The sequence below is a fragment of the Molothrus aeneus genome, chromosome Z (assembly GCF_037042795.1).
Source record: "Molothrus aeneus isolate 106 chromosome Z, BPBGC_Maene_1.0, whole genome shotgun sequence".
Lineage (NCBI taxonomy): Eukaryota > Metazoa > Chordata > Aves > Passeriformes > Icteridae > Molothrus > Molothrus aeneus.
This window is the reverse complement of record NC_089680.1, coordinates 46,943,684-46,963,665: the sequence shown is the minus strand read 5'-3', so window position 1 is coordinate 46,963,665 and position 19,982 is coordinate 46,943,684. Positions and strand designations below refer to the sequence as shown.

Sequence of the window (19,982 nt, the reverse complement as noted above, 5' to 3'; positions counted from 1 at the left end):
ACTTTTAGGTTCACATACAGAAATTAAAAGGCCCTAAGATAATCCCCTTGCAAGGCCAACTAGTAGCAAGGGGCCTAAATTCACTACAGAAATATCTCTTAATGTCCAGAAAAGGTTAACCATACACAAACTACTTAATGGAACACTTACTAGGACACACTGAAGACCTGAACTCTGCCCAAGCCTCTTCTGGAAGTGTTGGCTTAAACCAACACATGCCAAGGATCAAGCTAACAATTTAACAGTGAGAACAATTCTCTTGCAGTGCCTGGCAACATTCCCAGTCATGATTAAAATTTTTTTAGTAGAGAGATAACCAAAGGTCTGATTTTCAGATCCCTTGTTTTCCCAGAGTACAATTCCTGTCTTCATTCAAGTACCATTATCTTCTCTTGCCCCAGGTTTTCAAATGAGAAAATTCACAACAAGGCAGGAGATACACATGACAGGCCTTGGAGACTGGTACAAAAGGATGCACAAAGTCCAGTACTTGTTAAAAACAGACACAGCATGGCCAAAGAATTAATTTATTTATCTCACCTGCTAGTTTCATGCAATGTTCAGGAAATACTACTATGTGGAACACATTTATGGGGGGTTTTTACAGTATTCCAGTATTTTCAAAATTCAAAATTCAGTTTTTTTCTTAGAAGACAACCCAAGAGAAATAGCAGAAATGGTAACAAAAGAAAGTCCAGGGTGTAAAGCAACAAGATAATGTAGAGAAAGAAATATTTACAGAATTCTTTCAAACAAAATAATGGATGTTTCTAGATAAAAAGCTGAATGCCCAAGGAAGCTGGAAGGTCAGCAAATGAACAGACTGCAAACACACACACAAGCTCAAATGCATCATCTCTCACATTTCCATTGACAAGTTATTTCTGAAACTCCTTTTCCCAGCTTTGCAAATACTCACCCTGTACACAAGCCCGTAAAGTTTTAGGTGTCATGATCTTTAATCAGCATGAGCTACTAGCTATTCCTCTAAGCAAACTCTGTGCTTCTACAACTGAGCATGATCAAAATGAATTTCTTCCTTCCTCTTCTTGCCAGCTACCCTCCTGTTAAGATTTACTTTTTTGCATTCCACTTTGAGAACTTTATTTTATTCATATCAATTTCTCATGGGAAAGTTTAAGAGTAGCCATAGATAGAAAATATTCGGATATCCACTGACAGATAAAGCAGATCATTAATTTGATATGACCATGAGTCCACTGTACTCAGTTCACATATTCTTATCCAACCAAGTATAAACTGCAGTTTGAACATTTTCCATCCAAGTCCATGTCTTGGCAAATCACAGCAGAAATTCAAGATGCTATGACACATTATCTACATGTTAACATTACTTATCAGACATCACCCTCTTCCCTGAACAGCTCACAGTATAAGATACTTCACTACAAATCTCCTCTCATCAGTTATTTACACAAATAAACCAAACTGTTGGCTAACCAAGCCCTAATCACAAATTCTTTTCATCTGCCTTGTCACACTGACATGAACAACACTGTTACAAACCTGGAAGCCATTCAGAAATACCTGAAAAGAGGTAAAATCTCTAGAAAAAATACCAACTAGCAGCATTACTATAGTAAATTTCCCAAGACAGGGAAGCTCAGTCATACCAACTACTATTTCCACATAGTAAATTATAAACCAACTTGCCCCAGCACAGAACTCTAAACTAGTGATTTGTCAAAAAGAAATCTGGGGGCGATACTCTGCACACTGAATATACCAAAACTTTTGAAGTCATCCTTGCAATAGATACAGGTTAACTTTTTTATTAACTTGATACAGATTAGCAATAGATACAGGTTAATTTTTTTATTAACTTGATACAGGTTAATTTGTGATTACAGCAAGGAATATTTATTCGTGTTTTGCAGGCACTGAAATATAAATATGCAAACATGGGTGAGCAGACATTTGTCTGCCTGGAACTGGTGCAGCACACATGGTCACACATGCTGACCATGGCCAACGTGTGACCACATTGATACCTGCTCAGAAATACCAAAACAAGCACTTGATCTTCTGCCCAACAACCTTAAAACTGTTTGTGTGGAGATTACATCAAAAAAAATGGATTATTCAAAAGTGAAAATGCAGAATAGCATTAAAAAAGGAGCATCTCATTACTGATACAGACTCATAGAATATTATGAGTTGGCAGGCACACAAGGATCACAAAGTCCAAGTAAATGGCCCATATGATGTTCTATTCCACAACCCTGGCATTATTAGCACCATGCTCTGACCAATGGAGGTAATCTCAAGATACTGGAACCTCCTTAAAGGGTTGCATGACTTGTATGAAGTGTGCCAGACAAACAACATTTCGATTTTAGCCCTTCCTTAGTGCCTACTATTAAAAATCTGAGAACATCCACAATCTGGTCCACACTAATGCTGATCATCTATGAATCTGAACTCCCTACCAATATTGTTTCCTACTCACCTTGTTACATCAATGCAGCAGCTTATTACTGTGCCACCACACTCAATCTCTTGTTAGAAGGCACCTCAATTCACCCAGACTGCAGATTAGCTCACCACAGAAAGTCTGATTTCTGTTTTTTCCCTCTCCCTCAGAGAAGCAGAAGTACAGAAAGACTGTAACCATGAATACCAGGAGGGACAAATTTATCTGGATAAGGCCATAACTTTCCAAATATAAAAAAGGAAGTAGTGTTTTGCAAATGCAACATCTTGCCCTTTAGGGCAGAGAATGAACCCTTGGCCACAGCAGCTGTTTGTTGCTGTTTGCATCCCTATATATGACACAGTTCAAATTTCTCTGGAAACACAAGTTTTACACTGTGATACTCTAAGAAGTAACAAAATCTTAGTATAACACTCCTCACTTCATCTGTATTGAGTGTGCCAGCAAACTCAGCTTTTACCACAGAGACCTCAGATGTTCACTAGCACCAAAAGATCATTGCAAAGATGCCTGCTGGCTGTACTGCCTGTGGTTATCTCTGTGGTGTCCTGAAGGACACACCCCTTGATGATCATGACATAAGAAATGTGCACAAGTCCAAGGGGACAGAAGGAAAAAGGTGTCTGTCCATCCTCTTCCCTTGTCTTCTCTTATTAATCAACTACATCAGATACATTCAAAGTACATTAAAGTCTCATGGGGATTTCCATAAAAAGGTTTTAAGTAAGAAACTTAAAATCTTTTATTTAAAAAAAAATCACAGGAGATTTCAAGGTATGTTTTATGTGTGCTTTCAAATCTTCAGCTGTTGCACCTTTCTGAGTATCTAACAAACACAATACTGGTCACATCTCAACAACATTGATTGGAAAAGGACTTGGTTCAGTTTAAACCACATTCTTGATTGACAGTGACTCCTTGACTCTACTCTACCCTTTTAAAAGCAGTTTTGTAACTTGGAACAAAGACAACAAATAAATTTTACTGAAATTAATGGAATTGAAAAAATATAATAATATATCTTTATACTTGCATAAATTATCTCATGAAGATCACAGAGAAGGAAAAAATGTATTTAGTCTCTTGCCATATCTGAGAAAATCTGAAAACTGTTCTAGACATCTTTTTCTACTCTCTCTAGAGTTGAAGGTGAAACTGAGAACAGCTAGTCAGATTAAAAGCAGCAATCTCACATCCAAAAAAAAGAGATTCTTTATAAAAAACACAGCATCGTGTATACTCATTGACTGTAAACAGATCCATACTATCAACAATATGTATTCTTTTGGGGGTTTTAGTGATATCAGAGCATCCCACTCATCTCTCACCATGCAGAAAAGGAGAAAACTGTAGCACACAGAGTGGTTTCCTACATATATGCTGACAGTAAACCATGCTCTTTCTGTAATACACAACACAAATGTTTACAGAAGACTCATGATTAGTAATAACCACTTTTATTACAGAAGTACCTGACAATAAACCAAAGACACAGATTGTTTGATCTGCAGAAGGGAAAAAAGGCTCTGGATGAGAAAACTTCTATCTAAGCTTCAGGGCATAAAGTAGCAACAGAATAGCCATGGTTATTCAGCATTTTAGCACAGACATATATTTAATCTCACTTGGAGAAACATGTTTCAACAATTGTTTTTTTCTATTCCATCTTTGGTTTCTTAGTTGCTGTCTTTCCAATTATGAAAGGGTGCCTATGTTATCAATGATAAGAGGTTAATTTTAGACATCACTACATAAAACTAAACACCAGGTATCTTAACTGAAACAGATTTCAAGTATTAAATGCTCTTTTTCCTGAAATGTGGGTAAATTCCTGGCCATCACTGGGAAGCACACACTCAGCAAAGAAGCGATTTAATTTCAACATTTTACCAGACTCTAGAAATGCTAAAAAAGATTACACTCAGCCAAAGCAAAGATGCAATTTTATCAGTCATCAAGAAAAAGGGGAAAGCTCAGACTTGCTGGTACTTGAAGAAACATGACAAAATATGATGTTTCTGTGATGAAACTTCCAACTGAAAACTGGGGAAAAAAAGAGGTGAGCTGGCAGGACCACCATGGTAAAAGTCCTTTCCTGGTGATAAGGCAGGATATAGGCAATATCCATGGCCTTGCTTGAAAAATGCAACATTTTTCATCCATGCTGGATCTGATCTTACCACCTTTTGATGCAATGATCACTCCCGTGCCCACAAGTTATTTCCCTCGGTTTTGTCCATTCAAATGAGTGCCACTGTGTGTATCTGTACTTAGCTGCCAAGTTTGCAACAAGCACCTCCAAATAGCAAAAGCAAACAACTTAAAAAATCTAAGTGGAGCTGCAGCAGAGCAGCAGGATACTGAGTTTTAAATTCTGCATCACAACATTGAGCATGCACTTCATGACATTACTAGTAGTTACATATAACTGAACAGCACTTATTTAATTAAGGGCTATTCCTCATTTCCCCTGGGCCTTTAAAATTTCTCAAAGCTCTTCTCATGGTTTCACATTCTACTCAACAAGGAGCCCACATTAAAAAAGTTGATGACTAATTTCAGTTCACCTAAGTTATAGATGGCATAGCCGTGAACAAAGATCTCTGAGGAGGTTCAGCATATAGGAATTTCCATCATACTGGAATTGCACCATGTTCTGTGCATGGTGCAATTATCCAATAACCAAGGAAGGAGAATACCCATGTTAAGCATGTTGACAAAAGCCTGCCTTTTTTATATGGAAAGGCAACCAACCTCTCTTCAGTATCAGTCTGGTGTTTAAAGAAGAAAACTTCACTAAGTAAATACATCCATAATTCAAGTCATTTTAGGAAAAAAGTCCTAATAAATACATCCACGTTGCAGGATTTTTTTTTTTTTTTAGTTTAAATATTCAAATTGCCTAAGAAAAATGTTTTTGTTACACTGGGTAAATCAACAGACAGATAGAGATGACCAGACACATGACAACACAATAACAAAAAACCCCACCTACCCACCAAACAAATGGCAAAAACCCAACCAAACAAACCATAAGCAAAAAAACCCTCAAGCCCACACATGCCCCTAGCATTTGGATAGACTTCAACACTAGAAGTAGAACAAGCAGAGTCTTGTTTTATAAAAATATAAAATGCTATAATTACTCTTGGATGTCCAAAGAACAGATGAATGCAATTACTCTTGCAATAAATACACGTTTCTTCTTTTGATTTAGAGAAGCTTTTATTATTTAACACTCTACCTGTGCAGATAAGGCCACTATGTAACAAATAAATGCTGTTCCATTGCTGCTAACAGACACTGAGGAGATTTCAGTGTTTAAAGAGACTCCAGAAAGAATCTTTGTGTTTCTTTGTTACACAGAAAGGTCCATCATTACACATAGATCCTTAAAGAGAAGGCCACTAACAATTTGATGACTGAGCAACTATTCTGCCAGTATAAACTACATCAGTATTCCACACTGGAAAAAATGCAGTACTAGAAAAAGGAGGGTTTCTTAAACAACCTCTAGGCAAAGTTTCAGAGAACCCCTTTCAACTTTAATGCTCAAGAGAAACACTGTACTAAAACAAACAGAGCTTTGGATTGCAGATGTTCCTGCTTTCTCCTGCTGCCTGAAACTTTTGATAGCAATGCTAAAATACTTACTTATTCAGATCCATAAAGTGCTAAACTTCCAACACACCAAACAGGTTGCTAATTGCATATTCCCATAATCTGTGTATTTCATAGGCTGTCATGAGTATTCTGACCATTGCACTTTGTTAGCAATGCTGTATCACACACATTGGAACTGAAAGTTTAGGTCAGAGATCGAGTTTGTGAAATCAAACACTGAGGTCTTAAAGTAACTCTGACTCCAAGTGAGCTGGAAGTTCCAAAGTGTAGATATTAAACTCCTTCACATCATCCCTCCAGAAAGCCAAATGCTACCTCCTCTCTCACCTCAACATAGCTTAGAGGGACAGTCAAAACACTTCTCTTGTATAGATCTCACCAGCCTTTGGTAACCCACGTGAGCACACATATGTAGTGTCTCTCATGTGCTCTCAGACAGCCTCTGAAATGCAATCTAGTCTTAACAAAATCCAGATCATAATTAAGCAGGTGTAAGTGTTAAGGGAATGCTTTCTCAGCACACTCACCACTGAGTGTCCCAGATAAAAGTAGAGACTAATTTTTATTTTTTGCTACAGGAAAATGAGCAGCCTTACACCCAAGAAGCTTATTTGGAGACTACCAAACACTGAAAAATAAAGTGTTGAAATTTCTTTCCTACCTCCTGGGAGAGCAGCTCTGAACTTTAACCTACTTTCTACTTCTATACAAACTTGCTGCTTTTTTACCCAGTTTTACTAGTATGCTAGTACTCTTAGACTGTTCATTAACAAATATGCAGCTTGGACCAGTTTTAACAAAGAACTAGCTTTCAGTGTTAGTTACAAAAAACACAAAATCAACATGGAAGTGCTGCAAGAAATGTGGAATACAGAGCATGTGTACAAAGATTTGGTCTAGAATTTTGGTTCAATGTCAAAAGGCATTGGTCTGTAAGTTTCAAAAGACTTCTATGAAGGGTGAAGAAATGCAGGAGAGGTGCATGGGAAAGACAAACAAAATGAGAGTATTGTGAATCAGCCCTGTACTCATGCCATTACCATTATATGAGCTCTATAAACTGCTCTCTCAAGACCTTGAATACTCTTCTTCTGCAACTTGAAATCTGAACTGTTTCAGAGCTACTGAAGATATGTAGGTGGAAGGATCCTTTCAGGATGAAGAACTGATGAGAGGATTACTTCTGTTGTGAAATAATCTGACACTGTGGGTTCCTAACTTTCACACACAAGATTTCCACACAAATCCTGAATTTGTTGTCTGAAAATAAAGATAACTTTCTCACACCAAAAACTTCTACCGTAATCTCAGCAGCTATTCAACTATTTGTGCAGATGAATCCAGCTTTCAAATACCCACAGCTTCAGTCTGTAAGGAGAACAAGTGTGTGTCTGATACAATTTCATGAACTCAAACTAGCTGTTAGCAGAGTTTTCTGGCCAAGCTTTCTGAGGAGGCAAACTAAGTTCCACTAAACATTTCAAGTCACCTTTTTTATAACAGTTTTCACACAGAAAGGGTAGGCAAAAAAAACCCCTCAGCAACCAAAATTAACAAGCATCTGAAGTCCTGACCCTACAGCTGTGGGATGTTCCAATTCTTTCAAGGAAGTGCCAAAAACCTAGAGGAAATCTTCTGAATTAATCAATCCCTAAGGCAGCAGCGAATGCAAAAACCCCGAAAAAAAATTATCTCATTTTCATACAATTAAGACTCCTCTCTACCTTCTCTATATTTCAAGACACAAAGGGACCACTCTTCAGTTAACATCTTTCTATTTAGCTTAAGTAGATTGTTACTCCAAGGAGGGAGCAAATTTCCAGCTCTTACTCTCACAATGCTACAGTGAGAGTCTATGCTGGAAAACACTGGCAAAAGAGATTTGTTCCATTTCTTACTATTCAAATGTTATTTCTTCTTTATTTTTCTGCATTTATTGTTGCTGCTCTTCCACTATTACTATAAAAACAATTAGTATCAAAGTTGGAGTGGCCAGAGACAACCAGAGAGAAAGAAAGGTGCTAAATTACAAATATGATATGACAAAAACCTGCAGTTTGAAAGCCCTGTGGTCTTTTCAATTCAGCAACAGTCTGCATGATGTTCTCTGTAAAGCATTGCTAAGTGATCAGACTTCTTTTTACATGGAAAGCTTCTCTGGGAATCTCCTCTATCTTATAAAGTCCAAGAAGAGTAAAGTATTGATAATTTTCCTAATAAATCTTCACACACACCACAGATCCTGGAAGGCACAAGACTCAGCTACACTTCCTACTCTATGCCCATTACACTCGTCTTACTTTCTTTGAAGCACTAAGTAACAATCCCCAGAAGTTTATTAGGACATTCTGATGAAGCACAATTGCTTTTAAGCAAAGCATTACTAAAATAAACATTCCAGTGTTAATATTTCACTAGGGTGGTCTTCCTTTACTATGGTTTTGCGGATTGATAAAGCCAGTCTGAACAATAGCAACAGCACTGAGTGCTCAGAGATATTAATTCAATTCCAATTGTTTGGAGAGAGAATCCTCTGTTTTAGACCAAGTTTCCTGCTGATATTAAAAAATACTAAAGTTCAGCTCTCTCTGTCCTGCCCTTTATCCCCCTCCCCCCACCTTTACTAGCTTTAGAGGTGGAAACTAAATATCAAAGTACAACCTCCAGTTAAAAAATAAATAGGAACTGTGGTGATATTATGAGATGTGGAAACATACTGAACACGAACAGGGTCTGATCCAAATATACCTGATCCAGTTATTGAAACCGGGGATCTCCACCACCACAGTCCTAAGTCAAGTTAAATTAGAAGGCAAATACTTGCATCTGTGCTATGACCTCCAGGACTCTTACAGAACACCTGCACCTGCTGTCTGTGCCATGAACATGAAACAGATTATTTTGTCACCCAAAATTATTAAAACCCAACACTTATAGCCATCACCTTCCAATTATTTTCTTTCATCCTTTCCCTGTCCTACCTATGTTGCAGATCTACTGAGGTCTTTTCCAACACAGAGGAGTTGCTGCGTGCTTAATAGGTATACTTCACACTATCCTCCACTATTTAGATACTACTGAAATACCAATAGACAAGGCTCGAGCAGTTCCAGGAGGAAAATCAATGTTAAAGCTTCACCTACATGAGGACAGGGCAGCACAGCTTCTCCTCCACGCCCGCTCTTCTCGAGCTGAATCTATTCCTCTTTCACCGCTCTGCAAAAGCCGCCCCCTGTACTCCCTGTGAGCCGGCCCCAAGCCGGGTGCTGGAGATTTCGCCAGCCGGGGCCCGGAGCCGAGGCGGGGGCCGCACAGCCCGCCGCCGCTACGAGATGGTGGCTCGCAGAGGCTGCTCCGCCAGAGCCGCCTTCCCTCCGCAGCATCCAACGACTCTTTCCAGCCCCCACCGCGGGAGCCGGGGCCGGGAGCCGGCAGGATCCCCCGTCCTGCCAACGGGCCCTGCTAGCCGCCGGTGCCCGCCCTCCGCCCGGGCCCGCTCCCGTCCCGGCTCTGCCCCGAGGGGCGCCCCACAACCTTTCCCCGCGGCCGCCGAGAAGAAGCGGCTCCCAGGCACCCGAGCCGCCGGCGCCGGGGGGGGGGGAGAGAAGCGAGGCGGCGGGGCCCGCACTCACCGGGGAGCGAGGAGCACAAACCGCCGCCGCTGCCACCGCTGCTCGCCGTCAGGGGCCGCCGGGCGCAGGCACAGGGAAGGGGCGGTGGCGGCGGGCTCCGCCCCGCGCCCCAAGGCCGGAGCGGCGGCGGGATGGCCGCCAGCCGCCCGAGCGGGAGGGAGGGAGGAAGGACGAGAGGGAGGACTAGCGAGCGGATGACCAGCCCGGCGGAGAGGGCGCGGGACTGGTGGGCTCACCCCTCCCTCCCGCAGCCCTGGCCCCGAAGAGAGCCGCTGCTTTCCTCGGCCAGCCACTTTCCCTGGATGGAGGAGGAGGAGAGAGAGCGCTGTGAGTGTGGAAGGGTGGGCAGGAGGGTGGTACCGAGGTCAAGGCCAGATCTGCTGCGGTGAGAGTTATCGGAAAGACGGGCACTGTGACATGGACAGCAGGGTGCGGGCAGTAATGTGCCTTGTGCCGACCGTAAGTGCACCATGTGCTCACAGCCCGAGCGCTTGCCCAGACTTTGGAGTCCAGAGGTGCTGTCAGTGAAGCCTGGAAACAGGTGTCGCTCAGGACACCACCTGACACACAGGACTGCATCCTCATCCTCGAGGTACTGCAATAGGAGTGGGACGTCCTGTTGTTTCTCTTGGCAGGAGGAGAGCTGATTGTCCTGGCTGTTGGCAGAAACAGGCTGTTACTTACAAGCTGGTCAAGATCAATATCATGACGTCAATATTAAAGAACAATATCAGAGTAGAGAACATCCTAGAGGACATAATTTACATCACCCCCATAGCTGAGTGCCATGGAGACTTTATCAGTGTCCAGCATGTTCCCAGTAGAACAGTATATGGTTTGGGCCTGAATAATGTTGAAGAATATATTCAGTGCAACTAGTTAGGGTACAGCTGCAGTGGGACAGCACATTGAGCTCTGGATAGCAGGAGCCAGAAGTAAGAGGCTAGGAACTGGCATTGACCCAACAAAAACCCTGTGGCCCAGCTAGGTGAGCAGACACTGAGTGACACAGCAGGAGCCAATGATTCAGCTGGAAGACCCCAGGCTTTCACACACTTAGATTGTGAAGGTATAAAAGCCCAGAGTTTGCTTTGCTCAGGGTCCCTCCTCAGAGACACCAGCTTGAGCTGTTATTTTGTCACTGCACCATGATTAAACCATTGTAAGAATCCAGGAGTCTGAGACTCTGTCATGGGAAGCCTGGCGTCCAGCCAGTAAGGAAATCTGGTCTGACTGGGTGAGAGTGTGGTCTGTAGGGAGTCAAACAGGGCACCTCTCAGCTCACTGGAGCCACCATTGTGAAGTGACCTCCATTCCAGCTCACGTGGTCACATGGAGTGTGCCTGCCAGAGTGATTCCTGGATAGTCAGACAGGAAACTTTGCTTAACAATTAAGAAAACTAAAAAGTATCTAATTCCAGGAAAATAATTGTATACATAGTAGAGAAGAGTTGCATGTAAGGAATGTAAATATTCTGTAAGTCTTGGTCAGGTCTTGGAGGTCACTGGCTAGGAGACATGCTAACCACTGACAGTTGGAGTAAGAAAAGGTCCATAATGTTTTGGTTTTACCTGAAGAAAGCTTAGGCTAAGAGCAAACTGAATTACCTGCTGGCTTTGCTGCAGAGGAGCAAGTCTCAGGTAAGTGAAAATGCAAGTGCTTAGCTCAACTTGTAAAGAAGGATGAAACATAGAAAATGCCCATTATGTCTCACCTGGATGTTTGTGGGCTGGATTCCTGCACACTGACCTGTGCTGACAGATCCTCCTGCCTACATACACTATTCAACTGGAACTGTCAGACCAGAAGAAATCAATGGGAAGGACCCCAAGATCTAGCAAAACAAGATACATTGAGTAGGATTTTTTTTAAACTTAATATGGAAATCCTGGCTTTGACATACCTGGTATTGATTTCACTGGAACAGTTGAGACTTCTAGGGACTATCTGTAGTTAAACCTGCTATTCTCTGACCTGATACCTCTAAATAGCCTGTAATCTGCAACATATAGTACTTTTGAGTTATTGGTCAAAATTGCTTCCAGGTTGACCTGCTTTCTGTTATGCATAAATACCACCTGGAATAATTCACTTGCACTAAGTTCTTCTTTTAGAATTCTATTGGGTTTTAGAACATATGATTTGCTTTACCAGATGGTTAACATGGAACTGGACATTAATTCATAATATTGTTTTCAAACCTTTGGCCAGAGAGGTTCCTAAGACTGAGTTTGGCAGAACACAGTTATGTTTGTAGTTTTGCTTTTGGCTCTTGAAGGTGGAAGCCCATGTTTTTACATGACAACAAAATAGTAGATTACTCTGATGGTCTGAAAAGTTAGAGAATTTCTAAAACCTCTTAGAGCTTTAGATGTTTCATTATTTGATAGACATTTTTATTTTTGTATATAATTAATAGTAATAAAGGCATTTCAAATATGTTCCTCTTTGTGGGATTTAGTTCTATAATGCTTCTCTGGGTCACTTCCTTTAAAAAGAAAATTTTAAAATTTTAATTTGGTTGTTGTTGTTGCTGTTTCTAACAGAAGAAACTTCCAAGGCCCATGTATATCACTAAGTTTTGAATCATGAATAAAATCCTCCATACCTAGATACCAAAGCAATTGCTGCAAAATCTGATTGACCTAAAATCTCTGGGACAAAAAGCAAAGACTAGTGAAAATAGCAGGTCAGCAACAGAAATGGGAAATCCATACATCAGCTCTGACTTTTCCCAGTGAGTGTCTGCAAGGTTTGTACTTTCTGTTCTGCAGGGAGGGAAGGCCCCTGAGGTTGACAGTAGGGAAGGGAAGATTCTGTGTTCCAGAAAGAGAGACAGAACTGCTTCAGCCGCTGCTGATTCTTTGCAAAGACAAAGAGGCTGTCATGGGATTGGAAGACAGGCTGTTCATTCAAAGGTTTATGGCAATGCTGTCTGAAAGTTATTGCTGGTGTTTCCAGAATTTTACTATTCTACTCACTGGGGCTCAGTTTACAATAATGTGTCTTATTTAGCACATGACTAAAAAAGTGAGGGTTTGCCTTTCTCCCAAGGCTGCCAGGAGGTGAGAACTATATTAGATCTATTGTTTGTAGGAAGATGTTTACTGAAATCGGTTCTTGGGTTTAGGATCAGATTGCAAGGATGTCCAACAGTTTTCTTGGACAATCATGCATTGTGCTAAATCAGGATTAAAGAAAATTATTTTCTGTTCTTGCAGTGAAAATTTATGCAAATAGGAATAACAATGCCTTTCATGTTGCAGTCGTGTATTCTAGAGTGCTTTTAGGGTTTTTCATGAAATTATTTCACAACAGATGAGGAACTATGTGTCCTTTGTCCTTTCTGTCTTACTGAAATCCATTTCCAAATAGCTTTGTCTAATATCAGATTCTTTTTGGAGTGTTCTTTGAGTGTTCTTATTCACCAACATCCTGGAAGTCCAGGGAGCACATCATATCTGTTGAATTGCTGACTTCACTGTTGTGTCTCAACAAATTTCACTCTTTCCCATCCTGTCGAGAAGTTTAAAATGCTTTGAATTGCCAAGAGATTGTTTTAGGCTTGTTACAGTCAATAAAGCTTTAACATACAGCAGTAGACTTCAGTGTTGTAGCAATCTTCCATGCAGGCTCAGCTGACCACTGAGGCTGCAGCAATCACAGGATTGCTGCAATCACAGGATTGCTGCAATCACAGGATTGCTGCAATCAGTCTCAAGCTGGGCCAGGATAGGTCAGACAGGGAGGCAATAAACTTGAGCTGGCAGCCTAGAGGACCCAGCTTTGGAGCTGTCAGCAAAAAGAAGTGTCTGCATGTGTCCTGCTTTTCCTGGCTCTCTGTAGTATAATGAAAAAGCTTGTTGAGCTTTGCTCTGGAGTGTTGTGTTCCTATAAGCAGCACCTAGGGGTATATCATTTAACATACTATGTTCTACAAAACATATGAATTTATATATTCAAATGAGTTCAACACTCAGTAAAAGTGTTCCTGACTCTGGGAAGCCATCTGTGAATGAACTGAAGAGATAGGGAGATAGTAGCTTGCAGGTTATGGCTTACAGCTTGTCCTGATTACAGGAAAATATATTTGGTGGCTCATGAAGGAGTTAGTGGTGAGATTTCATTGTTAGTCATGACTGTTTTAAGCTGTTCAAATTGTAGAAGTAAAAGTCGGAAAATAGAGATTTTGAGAGCTCCCAGATGACAACTCAGAAATACCATAGTAGATTCTGGTTATTGAACTAAGTGAGGGCCTACTGCATCTCCCTCTTTAATTAGATGATTGTGCATCCTCCAAAGGAAATTCTGTGGTTGGCATATTTTAATAAATATGTTATAATTTGCTTCTGATCTTAGCACTGGTTTACTTAACTGTCTTTCTTTAAATGAGTCTTCAGAAAATTGCAGTTACATTTACTGAACTTCGTTTTCAGCAGCAAAACAAAGATTAAAGTTCTGCCATCTGCTGGTTTAATGGGGTTCAGCGGAGGTTTGTTGTCACTCCTGTGAGAGGGCATTGACTTGGGAGTTCAGATCCTCCTCTTAGTCCCAGGTAGAAACTCACAAACATGTATTGTCAAGGAATCCTACTGTTTTCTTGCAGAAGAAAAGCATTTGTTTGACTGTGCCACAGGAACTGAAGGAAAGGGACTTGAAGAAAAAATTGTCTGAGATAAGTAAAACTCTTCACTGCCAACACTGCACCTTCAGCACCAGACTATGTAATGCTTTTGGAGAATTTCTTCCAGAGTAGATAATCTGTGATCAGCTTATAGTTGCTGTACAGAGCACGAGAAAGAAAAACTGTTTGCACCATTGAAGTGGAAGGATTGTTCTTGTCCCTTTCAAGAGTAATGATATAACTTGCAGTAAATGCAGAAGTCTTTGCTGACCACCAGTGTCTTTCCTTGCATATTTGGAATAGTGTAGAGGACTAACCCAGACTAGATTCCTGTGAATGCTCATTTGAAAACAATCGATATTCAAAATGTTATTTAAACCTTTGGTGTATAGGTAATGTACATCACCCTTGCACACAGTAAGCCTGGACTTATGCTGTTCATAGTTTGTGTTGCAGTAGCACTAACACTCCCTTACTGAGCTCAGGACTCTGGCAGAACATGTTACTCATCTGATAGATCAGGATGAAGTGGGAGTAAGCTAATACCAGAAAGTTGGTAGAAGAAACAATCTCTGGAGCCCAGGCAATTTACCATCTATCATGTGGCTAGTCTAAGACAGCAGTTTTCACTTTGCCACTGTACCTGTCTAAAGAACTTGCACACACACTCCCTAACCCTTACCTAAGAGGAACCTGTTTCCTACTACATGCTTGCTACATGCATTTGGTGACTGGTAAATGTAACAACCTTGGACATTCACTGCAGCACTACACTTTCATTCCTTGTACTGATTAGTAATTGCTTGTAGTTGCTCTGATATCTAAAACTTTATTAAAAACAAGGGGCACATTATAGAAAGCAATGGAAAACATGCTTTTTGAAAAGAGGTCCATATTTTATGCTGCTTATACATACATATTTTGCTCAAAGAGCATTAAAGATGCACAGAAGAGCAGTAGGAATTCCTTTGCTGCACCCTAATGGTGGACTTTTTTTCTGTAACATTTTACTTATTGTTATGCCTAAACGAGAGACTGTTCTTAACTACTTTTCAGTGAAAAATTGGATACTGCCTATTCTCTCAAGATGTTTGTACTAGTATTTTGCTTTTTGATTCCTCAATTTTCCCCCAGCAAATTAACATGCTGAATAAAACCGGCAATCACAATTTAAGAATACTCTACTTAGTTGCTTCCAAGGCTTCTTGAAGAGAGGAGATCAAATCTCCTATGACATAGCGCAGTCAGGATGGATGCTTCTCTGACATATTTTCCTGCCTCTGAGGGCAGAGAGCAAATGCATCATGACGGATATACCCTGACCACTAGTGCAAGTGAGAGCACAAAGCCAAATTACATCTCACAAAAGTTGTCCTTTTCACCCATTTGCAAGTAGTTCAATTCTTTGCACACAAACACAGAAGAAGGGGATAACATAGCAAAGAACACAGAGGTTGATGGGCTTTTTTACCCTGTTTCTGAGCACAACATCTAGATGCCATGAGAGTGGGAAATCCTCTACTACTCTATGTGCAAATAGTACCTCTATTGGTAATCTCTCCAGTGAACAAACTGCCTCATTTACCAGAGACCTTAATGAAAAGCAATTGTTCCAAGAGAAAGCTATCCAATGGGATCTCCTATGAAGTGTTACCAGGCCCTCAGTGCTTCATTTCCACCAGCGAAATCTCATTCACCTTTTTTATTCCTAATGCACTTCAACACTCCAGTGCTTAGATTTCCATTGTGTCAGTGGTCTGTGGTGGCAATCTGTTGCAGCAGACCTCTTGTTACTGGTAGAAATGAGCCAAGACACAGACTCTCATTTAACAAAGTGAAAAGGGTCCCAGTTTATTCTTCTCTTTAGAGCTTAGCCATCCTGACTCTGACTACAGCAAGCTTCTACTGTTGGTTTCTCTGGCAGACTCTGACTGCTGGCTATTTCCTGCTGGAAAATGACTCCAAGTATTTCCTTGCTGCCTCTGACCACAGACTTTCACCTAGCTCAACTATGACTGCAAGCCAGTCTCTTAACTCCATCAGACCCAGACTGACCTCACAGCAGATCTTTTTCAGCAGCAACTCTCTTTCTTGTTTTGTTCTTCTTTGTCTGTCTGGATTGTTCATTATTCCTCAGGGCTCCTCTACCTGCTCAAGGTCCTCCCTGACTGGCCAACCCACCCCTTTTATCACACTTATCTTTATTAGTCACAGCTGCAACCCATTAAGGGCAAGGCTGTTCTTCTTTGGTATTTAGAACTACTGGGACTTATCAGGGGCAAGGTCACCTATATTTCCCCCCTTTTCTTTTAATTAAAAAAACATGTTTAAATAGACATATTTACATATTCTGCTTAGGATTAACAATTATACAAATATTTAAATAAAATACCTATGTTTTACTAGCATATAAAACTGCTCTGTTTCTGGTTCTTGAGCTGGTTTATCTCTCCGTAGTCAAGTTGGTGTCTCACAGCTCTCTGTGGGTCACCATATTGATGATTCTGTCTCTGGGAGCTCTGTTGCCGCTCCCGTGTTGCTGCTGGCTGCTTTCTCCATACCACCCTGTCGCGCCCTTGGGTTGGAGCAGTGAAAGAGCCAGGTCCAGCAGGGTGCTTGCCAGTAGGCCGGGCATCCGTGCACCCAGGCGGAGCCAGGGGAACGTGGCACTGCCCCAGGACTCTGCTGGACTGCAGCCCTTTCTCTTTTTACAATCAAAACCCAGATTTCTGCAGCTCTTCTCCCAGCTATGCTATTTCTCATTTCTCACAGCTCTTTTTTGGCCACTGTCTCCCTGCAACTCCAGGCCATGTTCCTCCATAGCTCCTGGCTGTCTTATCCTGGGCAACTCTCGGGCTGCCTTATCTCTGCCTTCCTTCTTATCATGTCTTGTTGCTATCACGTCGATCACATCAGGCCATCGCCAGATGTACCAGGCGTTCTTCTTCAGGTATATGTCACAAGGAAAACATGCAGAAGCAAGAGAACTAATGTATTCAGGGGCTTACTATTCTTCAGTCATAACCAGCAAAACAGTGCTGCTGATCACTGATGCTGGTTTTGGAGTCTTTGGAGAAGTCAGATGCAAAAGTAGCAGAAGACCTTTTAGAAAACTTAGCTAAATTGTTTAGTTTAATGGATCCAAATTCTTGTGAAAGAGTGGCTTTCATATCCAGAGCACTAAAATAGTCCAGTGGGGAATCAGGAATACTTGGACATCCAAAACTACACCAGTTACTAGCTATTATCGTGTGGAGAGAGCAAAACTGTAGTGAATCTCAGTATCACTTGCACTCAACAGATGGTCAGGGCTGTGCAAATATGCTGGTGGAATACTCCTTGTCCCACAGATACCACAGTGGAATTCAGGCAATACTACAATTTCTCTGCTTGAAAAATAAGACCAGCACATCAGTTGTTTTTACAACATACACACAGAAAAATCCTTCCATAGAGAAGGGCCCACCCTTTGTGCAATCACTGCTAAACTTCATCTGGTTTCTGTTGGCAGTTCATGGAGGAAAACTAACAGTACGAACAGTATTGTGTGAATAGTATCACAAAACTTCGCTGAAAAAAGACCCCCTGTATAATGAGTATCTAGATAGAATAGGACAGCTTTTCTTCAGAGTTCCACCCAAGCAGACCTCATCCTGGGGGGGATTGCTAGGAAGTCTTTTAAAACAGTCTGATGGGAACTGGGGAAGGTAATGACACAGAAGATGGTCAGGAAGACAGCAGTCCTGTTGAGCTTGACTGAATGTTGTTGTCATTGGCTGCTGTGTAAATCTGATGATTCGATGACTCTGAAGACACTTTTGGAATTTGAATCCTGTTTCTTGGCTTCTAAAAGAAGGGCTCTTCTGGTCTTTTAGAAATGATTGCTGCAATGCTTATACTGTCAGTCTGTATTATTTATGGGGGAAAAGAAAAAGAAAAAAAAAGAAGGAAGCCAACAAAGAGTAGCCAAACAAACCAATCAGAGCAGTTGCTGGGACTGATTAAACAGTTTCTGATGCAGTATTTCCTTTTGCACAGTCTTTCAATAAAGCATAAACATAGGGCTTGTTCTTCACGGCCTATCCAATACCATCTCTGTTCTGAGAAAGCCTCCTTGCCTTCTGCCCTCTTCCAAGGAAGATCTTGAAAGGCAGGGAATGCAATTGAATAATTGATTTGCAATGCTAGTGCCAAAAGTACTCTGAGACAAGCCGAGCAGCATAATTTGAGATACACATCCAAGAGACATTGATACAAGGACTTGCTTCCAGTGCCATGAGTAACATACAAACCCTTCAGACTGCATGCTCCTCTTCCTCAAGGCTCCTCTACCTCCTTAAGGTCCTCTTCCTCAAAGAGGAAGGATCTCCCTAGTCAGCCAACCTACACCTTTTATCACACTTACCTTTATTAGTCACAGCTGCGACCCATTAAGGGCAAGGCTATTTAATTAGTACAACTGTGACTTATTGGGGGTGAGGTCACTTATAATCCCTTCTTCTACAGCTACAGGAATCTGCATGATTCATGGTTATGCTGTCCTGTAACCAGCCTGTAGGTGACTCCCTGGATTTGGGATGAGCTTTCAGCTTCTTTCTAGGCCCGTCACAGCTTTGGTGCTGGAGGTGCTGGTGCCTGTTCCCATATTGGAATGCACAGGTGCAGTGGTAGTCCCATTTTTAAATTGGATGCTCATTTCTTTTGGCCCATGGGGAATTTAAAGACATCAGTTCTGCAATAATAAGGGTCATTGCCCCTTTTCCTTCCCTGGCTGATCCTCTGGAATGTCACACTGTTGCCCAAGCTATTGGCTGCCCTGCACACCTTGAAAATTTCTATCAATGACTGCCAGTTGGTTCTGTTCAGTTATGTCACAGAGAACACAAGCAAGTTTTTAATTGTTTTACTTGCAGCATAGGTTGGAAAACTCACATTCTTTCTGAAATCTTGAACTAAGTTACACATTGTGAAGTCATTGTGAAGTTTCATCTGTATAACAAGGTGAAGAAGCAAGACAACAGTCCTGCTGGGAGAATGTGGGGAACTGCTTTAATACCAAACTTGGGTCTAACCATAAGGTTGCCCCTGCTCTGAGCTACAGAGTCCTCTCCTATTCCACATTATTCAATGAAATAAACACCTACAAAACCAGTGCTTGCAGCAGCTTACTCATTAATTATCTTTCCATTAATCAACCATGGACTGCACTCAACAGAACCCATTTTAGTTACAAACTGTTAGAGAACAGAAGAAGGAAATGTAGTGGTAACCAGGGATAGCAAATGGGGACTTGGCACATAACAGACCAGTTTATTTTTTACAGATAGAAATACACTGCTGCCTCTCTTTCTGTTTTCCTTATTGTGGAACATAGCATTTCCAAGTCAGTGCTTTCCTGATCAGGGAGTGTTTACTTCTGTTCAGCTGTACCAGAGGAGAGCAGTGATCCACTGGTGAGGGGCAGCTGGCTTTAGCACAGCACTCCCATTACAGAGGACACCAAAGGTGCACAGAAGAACTGCTGCAGACTGTGCTGGAGCCAGCACAATAGCATGCCCCTTAGCACCAGCTCAGATGCTGCTCCAAGAGAACATGGGGGGCCCTGCAGGTGTAAGGTTATATGCAGTGCCAAGTGCCTCTTCCCAG

At 41.4% G+C, this 19,982-nt stretch overlaps 1 protein-coding gene and 1 pseudogene across 2 annotated transcripts in view; one reads left to right on the top strand and one right to left on the bottom strand.

Moving 5' to 3' along the window:
* ACO1 (aconitase 1) overlaps nt 1-19,982 on the bottom strand; it is a 55,441-nt gene that overhangs the window by 26,602 nt on the left and 8,857 nt on the right. Inside the window, exon 1 of one of the 2 annotated variants that reach the window (XM_066569748.1) lies at nt 9,712-9,794. The exons of the other annotated variant lie outside the window; for it this stretch is intronic. The gene's annotated coding sequence lies outside the window, so the exon portion shown is untranslated. Of the gene's footprint in view, nt 1-9,711; nt 9,795-19,982 lie in introns of those variants that run through there. 2 annotated transcript variants of the gene reach the window in all.
* On the top strand, nt 17,267-18,096 carry LOC136569285 (Golgi to ER traffic protein 4 homolog; annotated as a pseudogene).